This window comes from Canis lupus, chromosome 23 (genome assembly GCF_003254725.2).
Source record: "Canis lupus dingo isolate Sandy chromosome 23, ASM325472v2, whole genome shotgun sequence".
Lineage (NCBI taxonomy): Eukaryota > Metazoa > Chordata > Mammalia > Carnivora > Canidae > Canis > Canis lupus.
Window position 1 is genome coordinate 5,187,360 of NC_064265.1, and position 24,163 is coordinate 5,211,522.

The following is a 24,163-nucleotide window of genomic DNA, read 5'->3' on the forward strand; positions in this document are numbered from 1 at the left end:
AAGGCAAATAATCATAAAATGTTTGTGAAATCACGAAAAAGGCCAAATAGCCAAAGCAATTTTGAGAAAGAACAAAACTAAAGACACCATGCTCTCTGATTTCAAACTACACCACAGAGCTTTAGTAATTAAAATAGTATGGCATTGGCATAAAAACAGATACATATATCAATAGAACAGAATAGAGAGCCCAGAAATAACCCATACTTATATGGTTGATTAATTTATGACAAAGTAACTAAGAATATAGTGTGAAGAGAGGATAATTCTTCAATAAATGGTGCTGAGAAGATAGCCACATGCAAGATAATGAAACTCAACCACTATCTTACACCATACAGAAAAATTAACTCAGAATGGATTAAAGACCTGAATGTGAGACCTGAAACCATAAATATTCTAGTAGAAAACATAGGAGCTTGACATAGGTCTTGACAATTATCTTTTTAATAAGACATCAAAAAAGGGGGAAAAATGGGGGGGGGGCGGAGGACTACATATATCATCATTATGTACATACATGAAAATGAGATTCATATTTCTTTTTTTCAGTAAAAAGGCAATTCCTTTAACAACGCGCACATGTTACCATGTCCAGTTTTAAGACTTGCCGTGTTTCTGTGTAGCTTGGAATCTGCTGCTGTGCTTCTAAAGTAAACAACAGTTGAGCCTTCTGAGGTGCCTTATGTGTGTGTTTGCTCACAGAGAGTACAAGCAGCAGATTATTTCCCTGCATTCCAAATCCTTGATAATCCTGAGTGCCCTCCAGTATGGGCCATGAAAAGGCAAAGCCTGAAATTTTCTAGGATGCTAAGGCCACATATCAAGATGACTAGCATTGCTACTCCCCTGTTCCCCATGATGGTTATGCACATTCTTAAGAGAAAACGAAATGATAGCAGTTGATGATGAAGATGATGCAAGCAGATAGAAATGCAAATGTTGACACTCAGCAAATGAAGATTCAATCAAGGAATCCCTGAGGAAGAGCAGAGTCTTTCACTCCTGATGCTAAATTTCTTCAGATGTCCCAGCCAAAGGAAAGCTCATGCGTGGCATTAACATTTGGCCTTACCAGTTAACTGTCAAGACTTTGATTTAATGTCTTTCTGCTAGTCTTGTGGTTAACATAGTAAAAAATAAATAAAATTTTAAAAATAGACTGAAATTGGAATAAAAATCCTAAAATGTTAAAATTTATTCTCCTGTTTTAATGAAGTAGTGGCTGGTTTCAGCTAAACAGAATTAACTGCTTCCAGATTAGCTATGTTGTTTCACAGTGACTGGCAAACCAACAGTGGTTAGGAGGGTGCATTCTGAAGCCAGACCATCTGTACTTATGTTTTGGCTTGTCGCTGCTACCATGTCCTTGAACAATTTTTTAAAACTTTTTCATGCCTATTTCTTCATCTAAATAATCAAGAAAAAATACCTGCCTAGGTTTTTATGAAAATATAATGATGTATGTCCAATGACAGCTCCCCAAACATCACTAATATAATCAATTGATAAGACAAAACTGAGTTTATTGATCCTATGAAAAGCAAGAACACCACCTCTACAGAGGTGCAGTATTATCTCACTTTAAGAAAGTCAATATCACACATATATAGAGAACTTGAGTTTGGGTGAAGGCAGGAGCTTGGTCAGGTTTGGGTGAAGACCACATTAACACTGGGTAGTGTTTTAGGATGGGTAGAAATAGCAAGTTCAGGGTTCTGAGACATAAAATGTTCATTGATGCTTTTTATTAAAAAGTGGATGAATTGTTCTGGAAGTTTCTATAATGAACATTCAAGTTATTGGTCTGGAGGAGAGTGTCCCAAAATGGTCAAGTAGTGCTATTGTAGACAGTAAGCTGTGCATGTGTGTGTGTGTGTGTGTGTGTGTGTATGTATGTTGGGGGGGGATCTTTAAATGGTTCCAGTATCTAGTTAATCTAGATCTTTAAATGGTTCCAGTATCTAGTTAATCTAGATCTTTAAATGGTTCCAGTATCTAGTTCCAGTATCTAGTAAAGTACTTAGCACATTAAGTTATGTACTTAGCATATGGTAAGAGTTCAAAAAATATCGCCTCATACTTTTCTTAGACATATTCAACTGCATAGAAAAATTACAAAATGTAGAACTGATAAAGCTAAGGCTACTATATACGCAGTTTTATCCATATAGTTGATAAAATATGCAACAAGTACTCAAGAATGTGGTAAGGAGATGAAGGGTAATAGATTAGGAATTAGGAAAACTGACTCTAGCCCCATCTTCACTGATAATGATTTATAGGACCATAAACAACTCAGTCACCTTTTTCTAAATCTAGTCTTCCCTCTTAATAGGAGTAGAACTGATACCAGTACCTATATGCTGAAGGAGTCTAATTATATGATGTCAAAACCTGCCCATTTCTAAGAGTCTAAGAAGTCTTATTTTTACTTATGTACTGTTAAAATTAAAACTCATCAGGCTGAAAATGACTAAGAAGTGAAGAAATAAAACATTGAGTGCACCACATTTCCTGGTGTGTGAAGCCTTCAAACGGTAGGGAAGGTACTACTAAAAGTGTATACTCCTCTTCTAATTGCAAGGGCACCATTTGATGTAAAGTGGACAAACTTAAGAAATATCTTCCAAAAAAAATTAAAAAAAAAAGAAATACCTTCCAGCTGGTTCATGTTGGTTGAAGTTAGAATGTAGACATCTCTTGCTAATAAAAATAATCTAACTTAAGAAGAAAAGTTGTTAGGGGGAATTAACTTAGGCTGTTACTCGTTTCATTAGAGTTTAAAAAATGTTTCATAAGTACTTTGTACCAGATACCCTGTATCTAACACAAAGTTCACGCCTTGAAGGTATGCATATTTAATTGAGAAAATAGACAAAGAATAGAAACAAGTAATTGGATTGCCATATATTTTTTGATAAATATAAGTGCTATGAAGAAAAATTAAACCTAAAGCAGGTTTACAGAGAGGCTGAGTGCAAGTTATCATTTTAGGTTGGAAGATGGAGTGCCTTTTCTAAACAATGTTTGAATAGAAATCTAGTGAAGTAAGTATGAGATATGAAAATCAGGGTAACAGCATCCTAGGCAGAAGAATCTCTGAGGAAAAGTAGACTTGCCATATCCAAAAACAATGAGGAAGGGGCTAGGGTGGAGTGATTGAGGTAGAACAGGGGGAAGGTAGTCAGGATATCAGTCATGTAGGGACATTTAGGAAAAAGAGAAAGGATTATAATCTGAGGCTATTAGGAAATGTCATCTGAAGTTTTTAACTGGGAGTGTGGGATAATCAATGTAAGTTTTGAAAGGGCCATTCTGATGGTACAGAAAACACAGATCATAAGAAGCAGAAATGCAGGCACTATTGGAGCTGCAGGGCAGAAGTGGAGTCTTGGGTAAGGTGATGAGGTGGAGATGGGGAAAAGTGATCGGATTTGGGATCTATTGAAATAGATGAATGGAATCTACTACTGGGGAAGTAAGAGGAATTTTGCACAACCTGAGGCTTTGGCTTGAGCAGTTGGTTGAAGGGTGCTGGTGTTGACTTTGATGATGAACTGAGGTAAGGATCAAGGAAATCTTCGGAGCAAGAGAGGGTGAAATTTGTATAACCTTTTGCTTTGTGTCTGCTCTACCCTGCTAGGGTCTGGTTGTAGCAGCCCACAGCTGGCCTCAAGATGTTGTTTGTGTAATTACAAAGGCAGTTCTGCTCCCCAGTTATCTCCTCTGAGTGCCTGAAAATCTTTAAGTGCTAATATGGATGTAACACACACACACACACACACACACACACACACACATATCCTTTATATTCTTGAGGTGGTGAGAAAGGAAACAATAAAGAGAAAGTGGGAAAGTGGGAAAATCTAAATATATGAAGATAAACATATATCTGCCTCACAGTTTTTCCTGAAACAAGCCTGAGTATGATCTACCAAAAGCAGAGCTTTGCCATAGCAACACATATGCAGGGGAAATGCCATTTTTAACTATCATATATTCTGTTGCAAATTGATAGTGAAAGGTAGAAAATGTTCCTTTCATTGAACAAATTTTATTTTATTCCTAATGGGTAGAAAATGTCTTCATTTTTAGTAGCATCATGACATGTAAATAATTAGAAATAATTAGAATTCCTGGTGGAGTATACTCAGTAAATGCTCATTTTCTTTCTTTACACCTTCCTTTGGCAAACCACATAGTCAGGTCTTAGAATATGGCTTCTTCCATTCATGTCTTCACTGTCCCTTTCTAGTTGGGTGTCTTCGGACTCCCTCAAGGGACTATCAGGCAACTCAAATGGCTATTTGCCTCAGAGTGCAACAGATGATGGCTTTGTACAGGTAAAAGTAATCCTTAATCTTAATAGGACACTGGACAATGGTGACATTCTGGGGAAGCTCAGAGAGTTGAAGATTTAGAGCTTCCTGTTGCATCTGGGTTTTCTGAAGCTGTTTCAAATATTCACATGAGGGCACCTGGGTGGCTCAGTGATTGAGGGTCTGCCTTCAGCTCAGGGCATGATCCTGGGGTCCCGGATCAAGTCCCACATTAGGCTTCCTGCACGGACCCTGCTTCTCCCTCTGCCTGTGTCTCTGCCTCTGTGTGTGTCTCTCATGAATAAATAAAATATTTTAAAAAACCACAAACATTCATGAATCTGCATGTATAGAAAGAATTGTACAAAGTGTAATGTTGAGCTCCTTTGAACAAAGAAAGTCTGAAATACAAAGATGAAAACAAAAGTTTTACTTTCAGTATTTAGTCCATTAAAAATATATATCTTTATAAGCATTCCACAGCAGGGTCATTTTACAACTGACCATCAAGTTCATCCAGGAAAGCATTTTTTTTTTTTTTAAAACACAACCAATCTTATACCTTATTCATGCTCTGGTAGAACTTTTATTAGTGTCTGGTCTCACTAACCATAAAGTCTTCCATGAAGCAGAATACATCTAGAGACTCTAAGATAAAAGAGCACAAGAGTTCAGAAGATACCTCCAAAACTTAAGTTTGTAAAAAAAAAAATGTTGTGCTATTACTGTGGTTTTTTGTTTTTGTTTCTCTTTTGGTTTTCTTTTCATAAAATTTTGGATAGCAGCTTTTTCTCCTTTTCCCCATATCCCAAAAACAGAGAAAGAAAAAAAGACTAATATTACTGTCAGAGATACAAACATCTTTTTTCAAATAATGTAAAGAACCACAAGCTACTAGGTGAAGACAAAAATCATAAGTCAGTTTGTCTCAAAGTAGTTCATATTTCAGTCAGCAGAAGTAGTAGTTGTGATACCAGGTCCAGTGAGCAACCACATCCCCAAGCTCCTATACATTCCTAATGCTGGGAAACCTACAACATGATTTTGATATTTTCTGAGTAATTTCTTAAAACTATTCAGTATGATATAGGAAAATAGCTCTTCAAATATACTCTTGAAGTCTTTGTGAAGTCTGTGTTAAGAATTTTTAATTACAGTATTCAAATTATTCTTGTTAGTACTAGCTCAGGTTTAGAGTAAGTTCACCAGATCTGCATAATTTTTGCTAATTGCAGAACTTCTTTTATTTTTTAAGGATTTGTTTATTTATTTACTCACAAGAGACACACAGAGAAAGGCAGAGAGGCAGAGATGCAGAGAGAGGGAGAAGCAAGCATCCTGAGGGGACTGGATTCCAGGACCTGGGATCACACCTTGAGCCCAAGACAGAAGCTCAACTGCTGAGCCTCCCAAGCATCCCAGAACTTATCTCCATATATGTTCTGGCTAAGTGTTTTCATTAAGGAAAAGGAAGCCTTCCTTTGAATCTCTTACAAAATTCTCCTACTAGCCACTAGATAAATGTCTCTGTGAAAGCTTATAACACATATCATTAAAAAACAATTTAGAAATTACCTGTGGAAAAAAATTTTCTTCCTAAAGTCTATATTATAAAATATTTTAAGTTTACATATTTTTTAATTTTTTGTATATTTTATTTATTTACTCATGAGACAGAGAGAGAGAGAGAGAGAGAGAGAGAGAGGGCAGAGACACAGGCAGAGGGAGAAGCAGACTCCATGCAGGGAGCCCAATGTGGGACTCAATCCTGGGTGTCCAGGATCACGCCCTGGGATGAAGGCAGGCGCTAAACCACTGAACCACCCAGGGATCCCAAAATATTTTAAGTTTTTAGAATTTGAGCTTGTCATCAACTTTTCATCAGTAATTTTAATATTATCTGAATTATTCTCAGTATTGTCTTATATAAATAAAGGAGATGAAGTGTTTCCTTTCAAAGTACTCACAGTCAGGTGAGTAATTAGAGATTATTATTGGAAATGTGCAGTGTTTATACTTTTTCTAATAATTCAAAAGATAAAATATTGTCATAATTCAAGAAGAATAAAGGAGTCTTTGAGGAGTGCATCTTTGAATGGGGACTTTTGCTAACCACAGGAGTCCCCCTGGGAAGGTATCATACCTTCAAATCCATGTCACCAAAGCATAGCCCATCAGAAGACCAGGGTGTTTACCTCAATACAGGTCAGCCAGATATCACCACATAGCTAAATATGTATCTTTAGTTCAATACAGGTATTTATAAAGAAAACAAATACATCAATTTGAACTTAAATATCAAATAAAATATTTTCAGTTCTCCAATAGTTAAGCATACAGACTTAGATGATATATTACAGCATATATCACAACCGAATAGCAAATAGTCCTCACTAAACTCTCTGAGACATCTGTCTGATTGTGTCTCTTTTCTGGTCATGGTTCCATCTTGTTCCAGTTTGTCTAATCTCATCTAAGGTGGGACCTCCTGGAAGCAGAACCATAATTTATTGTGAGAGTGATCTCAGGAGAAGCAGACGTGAGAGAAACAAGATGGGGCAAAAGAAAGAGCTTCTTGAGGATAAGGCTTCCTGATCCTAGATCCAATGGAGCCTCAAAGCATGAATTGCCCCACTTTGATGCCCTTGGATCACTCATTCATTGCCATGAGCTATTTTTTGGGAGGTTGCAAGAAGTAAACTGCCGAGTAGTTTCTGTCGACCTGGGGTAATTTGAAGACAAGGGGAAGCTTGGAGATGAATGCCACCAATCTGGTAAAGGGAATCTGTGCAGTGAACCAACTATGCCTACTATAGGTTGGACACCTACATCAGCCATTCCCATACAACAAGCCCACTCACATCAGGCAAAACTGTAAGCTTCCTTACAACTGGAGCACAAAGCTGTGTGTGCAAAGCAAGAACAAAAGATAACTTATGCTTGGGAAAATCCTCTAACTGCCCTAACATGTCTGGGAAACATGACAACTGCTGTAGCAGGAAGGAGCATAGACCCGTTGTTCTACATACAGGCAAAGAAAACAAAATTATATCAGTTGAATATTAGGAAAGCAAGATCTCAGGTTTCTGGGATCGAGTCAAGCACCGGGCTCCCTGCTCACCCAGGAGTCTGCCTCTCCCTCTGCCCCTCCCTCTCTTGTCCTTTAGAGCTCTCTCCCACAAAAATAAATAAAATCATAAAAAAATTCTTTCCTTGGTGACTCCCAACTTCCATGTAAAAAAACCCAAAACCTTCCTGGATTTAGTAATTTGGACTAAAATATTTTCCTTTGCCAAAATGTAATAATAATTGGTATTTATTGGGTACTTGAAAGATTCTGGACCCTGCTCTGAGCAATGTATGTTCATTGTTTCATTTTATCTTCATTCAGCACATAAAGTTGGTAATTTAATTATCATCTGCAGCTTCCACAGAAAGAAACTGAGGCAAGAGAACATTAATCAACTTCCTGAAAGTTACCCAGCTGGGGGTAATAATTTGAACCCAAAGTGGTGCTACTAAAACTTTAATATGCACATGAATTTCCAAGGGATCTTATTAAAATGTAAATTCTGATTTAGCAGATCTGGAATAAGATTGCAGAATGGAGATATTGTATTCCTAAGAAACTCCCAGATCATGCAGCTACTTGTTAGCCAAGATCATGATCCAGGGACTTCATTTTTACTAGGAAGAGTCTAGAAGATATCATTCTGCTTTCCAAAAATACTTCCTATGAGGATGTGCCCAGCAGTTCTGTATTTAATTGTTCCATGCTTACTATAAATAAGTGAATTTTATTTTATCTCAAAATCACTCATATTTGTCATGATGTGATGCTATGAATGTTTGTATTTACCTAAAAATTGTTTAGCCTTAAATTTGAGGATGAATATAGTATCCTTAAGCAGTTAAACATCTTCACCAACAGGTTGAATTCATGAGTCTTAGCTGATCCTGTATTTGGCTGCCCAAGACAGGCCTTAATCCTTCAGAAAATATCTAATTTGCAGTCTGAAGCACAAAGCTGCAAATAAGAGATGGCTGCTTGGCTGCTTGTTGCTTGCTCTTCCTCTCATCCCAGAGGACTCAAACTGCAAGGAAATGGTAAATGCCTTCTATTCACACTGTCTGAATAGAGCAAGGGGCCCCCGTATATTTTATTGGAGGGACTATGATGTGGAGACTTCTTTCTGTTTTATTTTCATACTGGGTATCATGGAAAAAACAACAACCCTCCAACATGTTGTAATTCCTCAAAATATGTTAGTGATATCTAGATGTGCACAGTAATTAACTCAACAGTTAATTGCCAAGTGTCTACATATGTACCAGACACTGTGCTGGATGCTGCGGATTTGATAGTGAACAAGGCTACAATGCCCAACAATGTCCAATGATGAAGTTAGATTTAGCTTTGACAGTAAAGAATGTTCCCAATATTCCCAGACTTAACACCTTTATTGGCCAATTATAGAAGCTTAGGGAAAAACGTCCTTCTTCAGCCCCTGGCTACATCCCTAATCCTGACCAGCTTTGTGTTACTGTTGGTATTAGCCTGGATTCCAGGGTTGCCATATAAAACAAACATCATCAGGATGTTTTCTAGCTTGATGTAAGACTAAGAAAAATCTGTTCATCCATTTAGAAATATTAATATGAGAGTTAAGTGTGGAAAAGTGATTACAGCTTTGCACTTGGTCGCTCAAGCTTTGAGTTTGGTCCCAGCACACTGGTGGGCTCTGCTACTTATCTGACTCCCAGCAGCTCCATCCAGTCTGCTCTCTGAGGGGCCTGTTCAGCACACAGGCTCCCAGGTGCCTATAAACAACCCATGTAAGTCTGTGAGTCTTACTCAGATACACGTAAGATTTTTCTCTAGGGTTGAGATGGTGGAATTTCATTCAGTTTGTTATTTAACTACCCTACCCTCCAACACATGAACTCTTTCCAGCAGGAACTATAGAGATACTGATTAAGCAGCAATTAAACATCCTTACACTGTCATTATCTTTCCTTAAGTAGCCACTTCAGTCATGAGGAGAGCATTAACTAAATCAGAATTTAATTTTCCAAGGGTGTAGGTAGGCTTTCAATTTTCTTGATTCTGGGTTTGTCAAAAGGAACACAGAGCCTTTTGTTTATCCTAAGAGACCCTTCAGATTGAATTTCGCATTCATAGGGATGGAGTTTCTGTCTTTAGATAACAATATTTGTAAAATATATTTCCATCCGACAGTAAAGCTGTGTCTGCAGGGAAGAAACCACATTTTGAATGGTCTATTAGTGCTCCGTCAGGGCAGCATTGATTGGGCAAGCAGGTGGCCCATTGATCAGCAGTGACTCTGCCAAGGCCCATGACCTCAGGATGGCTTCTGTTTGCTTCTTAACCCATTGTGAACTGTGGACTCAAAAACTTAAGACTTTCTGCAGACTTTTCTAGGGAGAGATCTACTCAGTTGTCTCTATTCTCTAGACTGAGTCCCCATTCTAGTTATTCCTTCATGCTACTCCCAAATTGGTCTTCTTGTTCAGGATGTTTAATGGTTATACTTCAATGTGGTAAGGACGTTACTAATGCTGGGACCCATGTTCCACAGGCTATGACGATTTGGGAGCCTGAGATACTCTGGAAGGAAAATAGAGGGCAGTTTGATTTGCAGAGTGTAATGTGATTTTGTTCTGTGGCATGGTTCCAGCTACCGTTCCAATTCATCTGTGCCTCTGATCTACTTGCCAGCCAGCATCTTCTAGTCCCATATTTTTTGTCCCTGTAACTGACCAAGATGGTTCCCATAAGTAGGGCCTCTGTAGACTCTATTCTTACTATTTGCTTGTTCTTTATTCTGAACATCCCACATCTGGCTTGTTTCATTCATTCAAATATCAGCTTAATGTCTTCTTAGTGACGTTAAGAAACTTTCAGAGTTTCCAATGAAAGTCCTCACCCAGTTACTCCTTTCATTTTTTTTTTTTGTATATGTTTTGCATGAGTTACTCCTTTCATTTTTTTAATATTTATTTATTTATTTATTCATGAGAGAGAGAGAGAGAGAGAGAGAGGCAGAGACACAGGCAGAGGGAGAAGCAGGCTCCATCCTGGGAGCCGGATGCGGGACTCGATTCCGGGACTCCAGGACTGCGCCCCTGGGCCAAAGGCAGGCGCTAAACTGCTGAGCCACCCAAGGATCCCCTCCTTTCATTTTTTTGATATGTTTTTCATGAGTATTTTTGGCTTCATATTTTGATTTTCATGCTGAAAAACAAAATAATTTTCATCCTGGATTCAGTATCTTTCCTAGTTTTCTTCTATAATAGTTTCAACTTAAGTCTAGGACAAGAGGTTTCCTGGGTTTATTGGCAAAGCTCAAATAGACCTTAAATAAGTCATATGTTATTCCAAATGCTTTTGGTAATTGAATAAGATGGGAGGTCACTCCCCAACCAACATCACTACTAAGAAAGCTTGGATCCTCAAAGACCAATATGAAGACCTTTCATATTCAGAAAAGCTAGATTGCTTATAGCCAACATTATTTTTTAAAGAGTACGACCTGAAAGAGCCCCAAAGCACTGGCAAATGGTGCCTAAAAAAATTTAGATTAAGTATGTTAGTTATTGGGAAGATCACTATTGGGTCCCTAAAAAACATTAGAGCCCTGAGGTTGGTATTATTACCCCTAAGAGTTCCCCAGGGCCTTATCCAACTCAAAGGCCTGAGATTATTGAGAAAGCTTCTAAAGAACTTCCATTATGCAATTCAATACAATTCAGTAAGCATTCATCACATGAGCAGTGTCCTGTGGGATAATACAAATAGGAAGAAAACTTAGCCTTTGCTTCAAAAAGTTCACAGTCTAATGCAAGAGACAGACACATAGATTTATGATTAGGAGCACCAGGCACATTACAGAATAAGAGTTCTAACCAAAGAACCAAGGAAAGACAAAGAAGAGATGACTCCCAGATGGTACAATCTGGCATGCACCACACTGTTCATCACGTAATATATTTAGGGAAAGTGGCTTAAAATGTCACTCATGTGCCAGTGTTGGATAGATTGTCAGTCTCTAATTCAGCATTTCAAATACTCCTAGCTTCTGATGAGCTTAGCATTCTTAACATTAGGCTAAGAATAGCACAAGGCAGGCAGTGATGCCTGAGATCAGCACTCTGATTCCACTGCCAGAGAGCAGGGAGGAATGAGGTGCTCCAGGCTGTCCTCAGAAACTGATAATTCAATACTCCTTCATTTGAAAAGCTGTTTACAATTGCCATCTGTAAAAAAAACACTTTTATACCATTCAACAAATTTGGAAAAAGTGTTTTTTTTTTCCAAATTTAGTTTACTCTCTCCACAATCTTATCATTTCTAGTATCCAAAGTTCCAAATTATTGACTAAGAGTTATGTTACTAAACTAATTTTGTAGTTACAGTATATAGCCTCTGCTTGAGGAAAGCATTAAAGCTCGTTCCTACTTGAATAGCACACATTAAGGTGCTTTACTCCATACTATCTCTTGGCTTTTATCCCAGGTAAATTTTTAGAAATGGTATAATTCTTTTTTTTAAATATTTTATTTATTTATTTTAGAGAGAGAGAGAGTGAGGGGAGGGTCAAAGGGAGAGAGAGAATCTCAAGCAGAGTACATGCGGAACGTGGAACCCAACTTGGGGCTCAATATCACCACCCTGAAATCATAACCTGAGCTGAAATTATGTTGGATACTTAACTGACTGAGCCACTCGGGGCCCCCCAGAAATAGTATAATTCTTTATAACATTTTTTGGATACTTGTCCTTTACCTATGTGGGTTTTGCGTCTTTTTTTCTTTTTAAAGATTTTGTTTGTTTGTTTGTTTGTACGAGAAAATGCATGTGAGTGGGGGAGGGGCAGAGGGAGAGAATCTCAGGTAGACTCTGTGGTAAGCATGGAGCCCAACATAGGGCTTGATTTGACAACTCTGATATATTGTTGACCTGAGCTGAAACCAAGAGTTGGTCACTTAAGTGAGCCACCCAGGCACCACACCCATGTGAGTTTTGTGTCTTTACTTTCCCAATTGACTATGTTATAAGCTTAGAATCCAAACAGATAAGTGACTTTGGGTGACAGTTACCTGAGAACCGTTTCCTTTCTAATTAGCCACTTTCCTCTACATGTGTATCTCTTAGTAAGATATAACAGTGCAGAAGTCCAAGAGGTCCAGTGGTAGTGTCCAAAAGTGTTCATGGTGTCTAAGAATGGAAGCAACTGGTTCACCATGTATATATCTATGGAGAAAATGAGCCCAAAGTACTTGTGCCAGAGTTGAGTCAGGGAAAATAAAATAAAATTGTATATTTCAGTAAAATATTTGGAAAATAAAATTACTTATATCAATATGTTAAATGAAATTTTTTTATTATTCCTCACATGTTAAGAAGTTGTTTAAAACACATTTAGTAGGATATTTAAAGTAATCTTGATATGATGTGTCCCTAAATTCTATTGAATTTTACAACCTTCTACAAAATATTTTTCACAACCATGTTTATCCTCCCTAGAGGGATAGATTGTCATTACCTTGTAATTGGAGCACAGTGCTCAAGTCTGTTTCTATGTCATCAGAGATGGGTTCTATAGTGATCAAGTATTCTATAGAATGCAGAAAGACAGGAAACTGTATATTCAGTTGATCTGAGAGAACAACTAGGGCAATATTAATCAGAGGAACTTTGAGTATGATCCCTTCTTCTATTTAAGTGCCCAGTGTGACTTCACAATCTGTAGTTAAAGCCACAGTCACAGCAAGGGGACATAAGGCTCTTGGTAATGTCTTCCTAATCTACCTTTCCAGCTCTGATCTACTTGTGGACTGAGATGGAACATTCTCCCTAATCTTGCCTTAATGAAAACTTGCTATTACAGATTTAGCCACATTCTTTGGTTCGCATACAATTTTCGTTCATGTTCTTTCTCTATTTTGAATAAGTTTCACCCTTTTGTTTGTTTTTTCTTCAAGGTATAGCTCCTTTGATATCTTAGGAAAGCTTTCCTCTAATGATGCCAGGCATTTCTACTCTGTTCCGGGAGCACTTGACTCAAACTGCTGTTACTAATGCTTACCTCAAGAAACTAGTATTAGTTTCATATTATCTTCTTTGTCCTTTGTCCAGTAGCTTCCAAATCTCATACATTTTGTATTTTTATGCCTCACAAAACAACAACCAGTAGAACTAACAATAATTCAGTATTAATTCAACTAACACTATTTTTTTAAGAAAAATATAGCCTATTATGGAAAAATAATTACCTGTATCAAAGTAATTAACAGTTAATAAATTTGTTATATCTGCCTATATGTATATATAATTAAAGTAAGAGTAGTCTAGATAAATGATTTTCAGAGTAAGAAGGTAAGCAATTCAAATAATAAATGATATTTCCAGCCATTAACAAAGTTATTCAATACTACAATTGGATGAAGACCTTAGAGACTGCACAGGCTAAGCTCCATGTCTTTCAAGAAAGAGACTCAGAGAGGTTAAATGGTATATGACCTCATGCACGTTCATGATCTTGATTAACAAATGAATGCCAACAATTAAGAAACGTGTGGTTTTAGCAGCAACCTCTTCTCTATTTCACAGAAATTTCTATCCAACTCCTTTATGAATATCTCCATCAGGATGTGCTGGAGGCACTCAAATGCCTAAAATTGAACTCAGTATCTACCACCATATTCAAAATCCGTTGTTTCTTATATTTGGCCATAGCAATTCTTATCTCAATAATATTTACACTCTCAATCATAAAACCAAGTTTTGCCTCTGAATCATCTTTTTCTGTGTACCCAATGGATTATCAACCTCTTTCAATATTCACTGCAAGTATTTTTCCAATTTCTCTTCAATCTCCACTCATTCACTTTTAATTTACTTCTGTATAATATGGATTGATTTCACAACTTCTTTACTGTTTCCCTTCATTCAAACCACTCCATCCAGTCCATCTCATGCATTGCAACAAAAATGATCACTTCGTAACTTCACTTCTCAAAAATAAAGACCAGATTCCTTATAATGATTTTTCATGATATTGCTTAGCCTGACATAATATCCAGCTCCTTTTCTTATCCTGTGGCTATACTACCCTCATGACATGTGACCTACCAGTACTTTTTCAAACATGCCGTGCCCAATCACACATTTCTTGTTAGGACAACTTTAGAGTTTTATTCACATTTTATAGTAAGACATCCAAAATATGACACATTATAGTTTCTCAATATTTTGCGGAACTTAAACTAAATAAGGAATGGAAAACATGTCTTGAGGAGCATAGCTTTTTCTATTATACTGTGTTGCTAACCTAGCTGGCAGAGGTTTTAATAGTAATTTATAAAGACCATTCAACTGAACTCTTTTTACCCAGAGATATGGTATTTGATTATTTATTTATTTATTTATTTATTTATTTATTTATTTAAAGATTCCATTCATCCATTCATAAGAGACACAGAGAAAGAGAGAGAGGCAGAGACACAGGCAGAGGGAGAAGCCGGGAACCCAGGATCAGGTCCTGGGCTGAAGGTGGCGCTAAACCGCTGAGCCACCCAGGCTGCCCAATATTTGATTTTTTAAATCATCTAGATCATTTTGTCCCTTGTGCCATACTTAGTTATACTTTCCTTTGGGCTTTGTACAGTTAGTGAGATAAGGCAGAGTATAATATAATATATATATTATATTTTTACCACAAGGTCATTGGTTCAAACTTCAGTGCTCAGGCTTATAAGATGTGTGAACTTAGGTGTGTAGACAAACATATATGACTGTTAGTTTTCTGATTAGTAAAGTGATATAATGATAATTACCTCATAGAGTTATTTAAAATTATGGATAATAGCATATATAAAACATGTGATATACCAAGTACACTCAATACATGTTTGCTTTCCTTTTTATTGTTTTGTGGCCATAGTCTAGTTTGGTCTGAGATGTATTGGAAAATTTGAACCAAGTTTTATTTGAGATGATGTTTGAACAATTGCCAAAAGCAGAATATCAAAATATATGGCTTTTAATTATTCATTCTTTTTCATCTTCTACATTGCTTTAGGTATTCAGATATTGTCTGCATTGTCAAAAACACATTAGGGTGATAAATTGAGAGTGAAGGAACACTATCTAACACCCTGAGCAGACACCTGGGTGGCTCAGCAGTTGAGTGCCTGACTTTGGCCCCTCCAGGTTGTGATCCTGGAGTCCCAAGATCGAGTCCCACATTAGGCTCCCTGCATGGAGCCTGCTTCTCTCTCTGCCTATGTCTCTGCCTCTCTCTGTGTGTCTCTCATGAATAAAAAAATAAAATCTTAAAACAATGGCCTGAGAAAGAAATGTTTGGTTTGGTATAGCATATTGGGAAGAGCACTGAATGATATTATGGAAAATGGAGGTTTTATCCCAGCACTATTATTATTTGAATTTGAGCAAGTTGCCCATATATTTCTGAGGGTAGATTATTTGTCTGGACAATAAGATAATAGAGTAGATGACATTTGGTAGGAGAGGTCTTACACAACTCAAACATTTAAAAAACCTCTGATTTTCTCAGTGCTTGTCAAATAGAGTCAACCATAAGGGCCATAAAGAGATAATTAATTTTTAAGTGATTATAACATAATAAGATAACCCTACAATAGATTACTTTCTGTCTCCTTGTCAACGCAAAGGTATTTTAGCTTACAAGGAATATTTTATTAGAGTTATCCTCTATGTATCTATCATCATTGATGTTAAATGAATTAAAGAGTGATGCCAGGGGGAAAAGTTTCCCAGGAAAAGATGCTGAGTGAATCAATTTTTAATGTTGAGTAGGAAGTTCCTTAATGTAATTAAGAAGGCAGTACTTTATGTAGAATATTTTGCCAAGGTTTATTTGGTCCATTTTCTAGTTTTATAAAGGAAAACACTTTAAAAAGGAAATGAATGGACAATAATACATGTCCTTTGCTGGCTGGAATGATGGATGGGCTCCAAGAAGAAATAACCAATGTCCACAATAGGCTGGTGATAATAGTGAGTACTTGTTTCTTTGTAACAAACAGAAGTGAATGTGTTTAATGATCCCCTCCAACAAATTAGTAACTTCCATTACGTGTCAGTATTCTTTTGTTTTGATTTCTTTACATTATTCTATTCAACTGTTTCCTGGTTTTATAATTAGAAGTCCTTGAATATGAGTAGAGGGGCATGAGAAAAATCCTAAATGGGAATAATTCTGTAAAGGGAAGAACTGCCTTTCATAAAACTTGGAAAATGATCACTCTTTGCAATACAGAAGGAAAGTATTTTGATTCAGTAATGATGGATCTGTCTGAATGTAATGAAAATATTTATTTTTCATTAACAATGCAGCTTTTTGGAATTTTAAATATACCTTTGATGCCATTTGGTCAACAAAATGTTGTTTTTATGTGCTATGAGGCAGGCAGTAAGCTAATTTTCAGGCACTACATAAAGCAAGGGAGCTCTGATGAGGCAGCCCAGGTAGATGAGAGAGGAAGGGGACTGGTTGTAGTCCTTGCCCTGAAGTTGTATAGCCACTGGGCTGAAAGCAGAACCCAAAGAAGCATAGTTATGTTGGACTTTTGGAGGGGTATAAAGGAGATCCAGCCTGGATCAAAGAGGGCCAGGACATTTTCAGATATAATCAATATTTGAAGTTATTAGTTAATAATTCTATGATTCTGAGTGTTCTAATAATTACAGTAGAGCCCTATCCTGCACCAAAGTGGAGGAGGAGAATGAATTATCATGGAGGTGTGCTGTTTTTTAAGCTATTTTCTCAGCTTCAGAGCCACCCTCCTATAATTCTGCTAAGAGTTTGCAAAGCACATTTCTCCATTGGAAACCAAGTCTATGTTGGATTTTGCCAATAAGGCTTTAGGGGGAAGACCAAAAGAAAATGATAAATGCAAGATCACCAATAGTCATACTAGATATTTGAGTTAGATGGTACCATGAAGAGATTTCTATTTTTTTTCCACTTGGAAGTTAAAAATAATGCTGTGTAAATGGAGGAAAGGTATTTGTTTTGTATACTCACTTTCAACTAAATGACCTTCCAGCCTGTTTCTTACTCCTACTTCCATCATATACCCTCTTTGGATCCAGAGATTCTCTTGAGCCCAGATTAAAACATCTTACACTTCTTTTGCAGCTTCCTTATAGTTGCATTCTTCTACCAGTCAACATTCTTCCACTCCATTTTCTTTTCTTTTCTTTTCTTTTTTTTCCCCACTCCATTTTCTATCTATAGTCCAGGATTTTCTTGAGATGTCTCATCTGTTGCTGATTCCAATTTTCTTTATCTTTATGGGTTTACCCCTTTTGAGAACTCTAATATATATATTTTGTTTAGAGAGACAGAGAGCATGTGTGTGAGAATGGGTGAGGGGCTGAGGGAAAGGTAGAGAGAGAAACTCAAGCAGACTTCCCACTGAGTGCAGAGCCTGGAGTCTGATGTGCGACTCAATCTTATAACCTTGAGATCACAACCTGAGATAAAACCAGAGTCAAATGCTTAACCAACTGAGCCATCCAGGTGCCTTGAGAACTCTAAACTTTTGCTTCATTTGATTCTGGGTGTAGGAAAGAGATGAATATATATATGTTCCATCCTCCTTCTTAAACCTAAATGTTCTAATTTTTCTTAAATAAAAGCTTACAAACTACAATTGATACTGATTTTTGCTTATGCCTCATTCATTCAGTAGAAAAGCAGTTTAATTTTCAATGTCATTATATTATTTTCAGATAAATTGTTACTATTATTCAGAAACTGCAGATAGGATTTATACTCTGCAAGAAAACATATGTGAAGAGAGTCATGGAATAAACTGTAATCACAGTTATATCTTCATATTTAAGATTCACTTCCTGCTTGATATTCAACCTTAGCAAGTCACTTAATGTCTCAGAGCCTCCAATTTCCTCATCTATAAAATGAAGATAACAATACTTATCTCATAGACTTATCATAAAAATTCCAATAGATAATGTATCTACTGAAGCAAATAAATAATCAGGAAACCAAAGAATTTTGAAAGAGAGTATATTATTAAGATCATACAGGCAGACTATTTTTCTGGTATATTTCTAGATATGAAGTGATAAACGTGGTCCTAATGATACATAGCCATTTTTTTATTTAAGAAAATGAAGACCTAGAAAAGATAAATGCACTATTTTCCATATATAACAGGCATTTATTCAGAATAGAAAAAGAAGCAATTGACTGAGAATTTTGAAAAGGCTTTACATTTGTGATAATTTCAGAAAAAAGTTCTGTAGTTCAAGAAGGAGGGACAAGCCAACCACATACATCTAACTGCATGACTGCGGTCGGCAGAATAACCCCCCAAAGATGTCCATACCCTAGTCTCTGAAACCTGTGAATATGTTATATTACATTCTAAAGGAATCTTTGCAGATGTAGCTAAGGTCATTGGTCTTAAAATAAGATGATTATTCTGGATTAACAGGGTTTACCTAATCATACGAGGCCTTAAAAACAGATAGGTCTTTCCTGGCTGAAGTAGGAGGAAGCCAGAGAGAAGACGGAAGGTGGCCAAGGATCTCAGTCCAACAAACACAAGATGTTGAATTCGACCAACCACCTGAATGAACTTGAAAGTAGATTATTGTCTGGAGCCTCCAGAAAGGATTACAGCCCTGCCAACACCTTAATTTGCCCTTCAGATTATAAGAATACTCAGCTGAGCCTGCCTGAACTTCTGACCTACAAAACCATCAGCTAATCAATGAATTTTGTTTTAAGCCATAAATCTCTGATCATTTGTTATGCAGAAAGAAAACTAATACAACAAAGAAGTGGGCAGAATGTCTATGGCAGTTTCTAGATCAATAGAAGAACCCATTTAGGCTAGGTTGCATAGTGCATAGAAGGAACAATTCTAAATGATTAGACATATATGTAGGGGCACACTTTTCTCGTTATTCTCTTAACAATGGAAAACTATTACAGAATTTTAAATTGAAGAAGGATGAGATCAGAACTCAGTAAAAGAAAACTCTGTTGGCAATGAGTCAAGTGCTATGTAATTTTCCAGAAAATAACTTTGGATATGACATGAAAATAGAGAGGTGAGATTTGATGATGTGATGAATATAAGGGAAATAAATAATCCTCAAGTTAAACATCATACCTCTAATTTTCACAAGACCAAATTAAGTCATTTTTGTTCGTGTTTTACTTTTAACAACATTTTACCTTTGTGTCCTACTCTGCATGTAGTCGTCTTCCAGGTTCCTAGAATATATAAGAAACTGCTCTAATCACATTGTATGTACAAGCTAAAATTTAATAAATATGTATCTTAAAAAAAAAGAAAAGAAAAATGGTAGATTTCTAACTTGGTCTCAGTTGATAATGAGGTGGTTTAACTGGATAGAAGAAGAGCACAGTCTTTGTAGTTAACAAAGTGTAGGAAAGGAATACAGCTAAATATTTACTCACTGTGGATAACTAAGGTTGTTATATCTGAAAATGGGTGTAATAATAATAATGCTGAATTCTTAGGTTGATGATAAGGATTACATGATATGATGCGTGTTAGTCTTTTAGGGTTATTGTATCATTAGATAAGATGATACATTGAATCTTGTCTCAATGTGCTGGCACCTTGAGAGTACTAAATTAAGATAGGACATAATAATCTTTATTTCAGCAACTTCTGTAGCTAATTAGTGGCAAAGCTATGGCTACAACTGGCTCTCCTGACATGCTATTGCAGCCTTCCCCCATGTATGATTTCCTGCCTCCAGAAGAGGATGGATTAACTGTCCTTTTCTTTCTTAAAATAGACTTTTCTTAAAATAGATTCTCCAATTATTCAAGTTGTCTCATACTCAGAGGTTTTTCTTACTGAAAATCTAAGGGTACTAGCTAAGAAAAGTGATGGCAAATTCTTTTTCAGATAAGAATAAATTCATAATATTAAATTGACTCATTTTCTTAAAGATCTACTTTTCTCCTATCCATAAACAAATTTGCATCAAATCTCACAGTATCAATTAAAATATCTTTGCCAAATATCCTTTTTTTAATGAGCCGTCTTTCCATTTCAAATAGTGGAGTTGTTACCACCAGAGACCCTAGACCTAAAACCATAGCTGGAGTGTATGAAAGGAACAGATTAACAAAGACATGTAGCTCTGACTACTGGAAGTATTAAACATGCTGTTTTCTGGAAGAAAAAATATCTGCAATATGGACTTTGAAATATATATTCAAAATATTTCCAAGTCATTTTCAGCTATTTTAAACATATTATTTTCAAGATGTTACTCATAGATTTCATTTCTTAAAATATAAATGTGAAAGAAGCGAATGACAATGCTTACTTTGAGATAAAGAGATAATTTGGAATGAAAATGGTACATTCATCCCTTGGATGTTGGTGCTTTAAAAAATGCCAGGGGGTGGCGCAGAGTTTTATAAATGTAAATCTTAACAAGCTTTAAAAAGTTCCCAGGGTTATACATTTTCCTTACATAATAAATTTAATTTTGGTTTCATTTGCTTGTCTATTTTTGTTGTATTTATTTATTCATAACCTGACTTGTTCAAAAATAATGTGAAGTGTCTTATAAAGAGGTATGTCTTCAAGCAGAATTAGAGAAAGAAGTGAAAACATTTGAAATAAAGGAAGAAATATAGAAAGTAAGGCAGAACCAGCAGATAGATGGACAACCACTTTAAAGCTTCCTCATTTTGCTCAAGGTGCCACACGTTTGAATAGCATAACACCTTTTTCCCCATGTTTTGAGACCATTGTCAAGTTTCTTCTGTTGGTCACCATGAATAGAATACTGCACAAAATCAGGAGCACCATCCTCAACAATGCCCATATATTGAACATAGCACTGGTTCTTTCAACTTTCTTGAATACAGATAGCTGGCATGAGATCAATACATATTTCAACAAACATGATTTTTTAATGATCTGATATTTGGTCCATGTTATCGAGGGATATATTTTAGAAGAATTAGAAGATTGAATGGGTATATATTTTTCAGACTCATTCTCCATTAAAATACTTCTGTTAGATTATTTTTCTTGAGCAATTAAGGGTTCAATATTATCTTCCCTGAGGGGTTCCTGAAGTACAGCTACTCTGTTCCTGCTTTAAATCATCCAAGGCAGGAGGAAGATTGACCTTCTCTTGGGGAACAAATGTTATAATTACATTATTAAATTCATGATGCTCTCTCTACTTATTTAGTAGAAAGTTGCTTTATAAACCAATTCACTTATTAAAAGCAAATATTTATTGAGGCTCTATGAGCCCCCCAGGCAGTTTTTCTGGAGGTCACAATGATTCTAAAATAAATTGAATTTAAGACCTTAAAATTTTTATAGTCTTGACAGAGAGACAGTACACACAATGAATTATACAAGGAGATAATGATAAATGATAAATGCCAAAAAGGGAGGATGAGTAAATTGTTTCGTAAGTTCAAAGGGGTGTTAAAAAGAACATGGCATGCATATATTTGGGGGCCAGAAGGAGGATAATCATAGAAAAAGACAAAGAGTGAATAAAGAGGAAAGGCAAGGACAAAGAGATTGTGATGTTTTGGATTATATGGCAATGAAAACTTGAGAAATAGGTGAGTCATCTGTACCAAAAAGCTGCAAAGATATAAGAAGGATGAACCATGAAGAATAGCAATTGCCTATGATGATAAGGGACTCATTGGATGTCAACATCAAGTAATGGAATAGCTAACAAGAAGGAATGTTTGCTATCTTAAAATGATGTTATTCTGCTTCTTTAAAAAATATATATGATTTCATCATAGCCATTTAGTGAAATTCAGTTTATTGAAAAAAAATATTTTAAGCTCTTAAAGAGTAGACTCAGACATTCTTGTAAAATAACGCCAAAAAATTATGGCAGATCTAATTTAGAATTGTCAGCGGTGAAACAGAGCTTCACATGGACATCATCCTTTCTCTTTGACTTCTAATATGCTCTTGCAACTTCAGGCTTCCCTACTGATGTGCCCAACACATTAAAGTTCCATAGAGGGGACTCAGATATGCCATGAGACAATAATTTCCCCTCAGGTTGCAGAACTATTTGGTTCTAGCAAAGAGAAAGCATGGTGTGCAATATTCAAGTATTGCTATCCTGGTGCAACACTGGGTGCATGACCGGGGGAGGATCTGCCATTGTACCTGTAGGAGTGCTGACAAGTCAGACTCCATCTTTGGCCCTCCGTCTTGTTCATGTCTGCACAGTGACCTCCCTTGGGGCCATGTGTTCCAGGCTCAGTGGATGTTAATGTACAGCCTGACCAGATGCAGGAAGGCTTGTTCTGATCTTCTTTAAAGTGACCCACAGATGGTACCACTCCAGATAACTACCCTTTGACCTCACCCCATGCCCCTCATGCTATAATAGCTGTGGGTCAATTTCTGGACTGTGTCGAGAATGGTGGCAAAGAATAGTTGCATAGCTGCCTGGATTGTCTGTGCGATCCCCTATTAGTAAGTTACCCTGAATAAAAGTCTGTGTAAATGACATGGAGTGACTTGTGTTGTTCTTTATTATTAAAGTGCCTTCTCAATAGAGGATACATTACTGACCCTCCTCCACCTAACAGTGCTCATATTTTAGCAGCCAGCAGCAAGTCCTGTGACACAGGTGGACATAGGTCCCATGGCACTGCTACATGAGTTCATGGTTCCTGTGTCCAAAGCACAGCTAGGAAGGGCTAAAGATAATTCCTTTCAACTATGAACATAAGTCGACCCAGCATTTCCAAAAATTTTTTGAACATTCTTTATGATGATACACCCTAACTTCATTTTCATTGCATTAAATTATAGAACAGAAATCTTAAAAAATTTAGTGTTTTAAGATGTTCAAAGTGGCTTAAAATATTAAAAGTGATTGAAACTTTTCCTTTCTCCCTGTTTTGTTCTCTATGTGTTTTCTCTCTAAGTATACCTGTATGTAGTATATGGATATGCATTCTACATGAATGTGTATTCTATATTAAATATATTACATATTCGTTGTATATATATATATTCCAAATATTCAGACTATTCAACATAAAATATTACAAACTAAATATATTAGAATCTATTCTGTAAAATATTTAAAATAGTGTTTTTAAAAATTTTAAAGTTTTAATTTTTTTAATTAATTTAAATTCCAGTTAGTTGACATATAGTGTAATATTAGTTTCAGATGTAGAATTTAGTGATTCATCACTTGTATACAACCAGTGCTCATCACAAGTGCCCTCCTTAATTCCTATCATCTATTCAACCCATTCCCCCATCCACCTTTCCCTCCAGCAACCCTCAGTTTCTTCTCTATAGTTAAGACTATGTTTCCTGGTTTCTTTCTCTCTCTTCCCCCCGCCCATGTTCATCTGCTTTGTTTCTTAAATTCCACATATGAGTGAAATCATATGGTATTTGTTTTTCTCTGACTTATGTCACTTAACATAATACTATGTCATTCCATCCATGTCATTGCAAATGGCAAGATTTCATTCTTTTTTATGATTGAATAAAACAGAAAAATATGGAAGTTCATGAGAAGAAACAGTAAGCATATTTATACACCTACTTTTAAGCCATTTGGTTACAGGAAACTTATTATAAGGTCAAATTCTAAACATAACTTTTTTAATATCTCAAAATTATTGTGTGTGTACAGAAGCAATGAGATGATATTTGTGAGTCCCACTGATTTTTTTGTGGGCTCTTTTGTAGCCACACTAACCTCTACATGAATTTGAAGCCAT

At 36.3% G+C, this 24,163-nt stretch overlaps 1 long non-coding RNA gene across 3 annotated transcripts in view; it reads right to left on the reverse strand.

The window, feature by feature from the left end:
* The window catches only part of LOC112668793 (uncharacterized), a 57,924-nt gene extending 44,784 nt beyond the window's left edge, over positions 1–13,140 (reverse strand). Inside the window, exon 1 of one of the 3 annotated variants that reach the window (XR_007405312.1) lies at positions 12,890–13,139. This is a non-coding gene — a long non-coding RNA (uncharacterized LOC112668793). Of the gene's footprint in view, positions 1–12,889 lie in introns of all 3 variants that reach the window. The other 2 variants (XR_004808740.2, XR_003141879.3) reach the window with 2 other exon arrangements.
* Between the last annotated feature and the right edge of the window lie 11,023 nt (positions 13,141–24,163).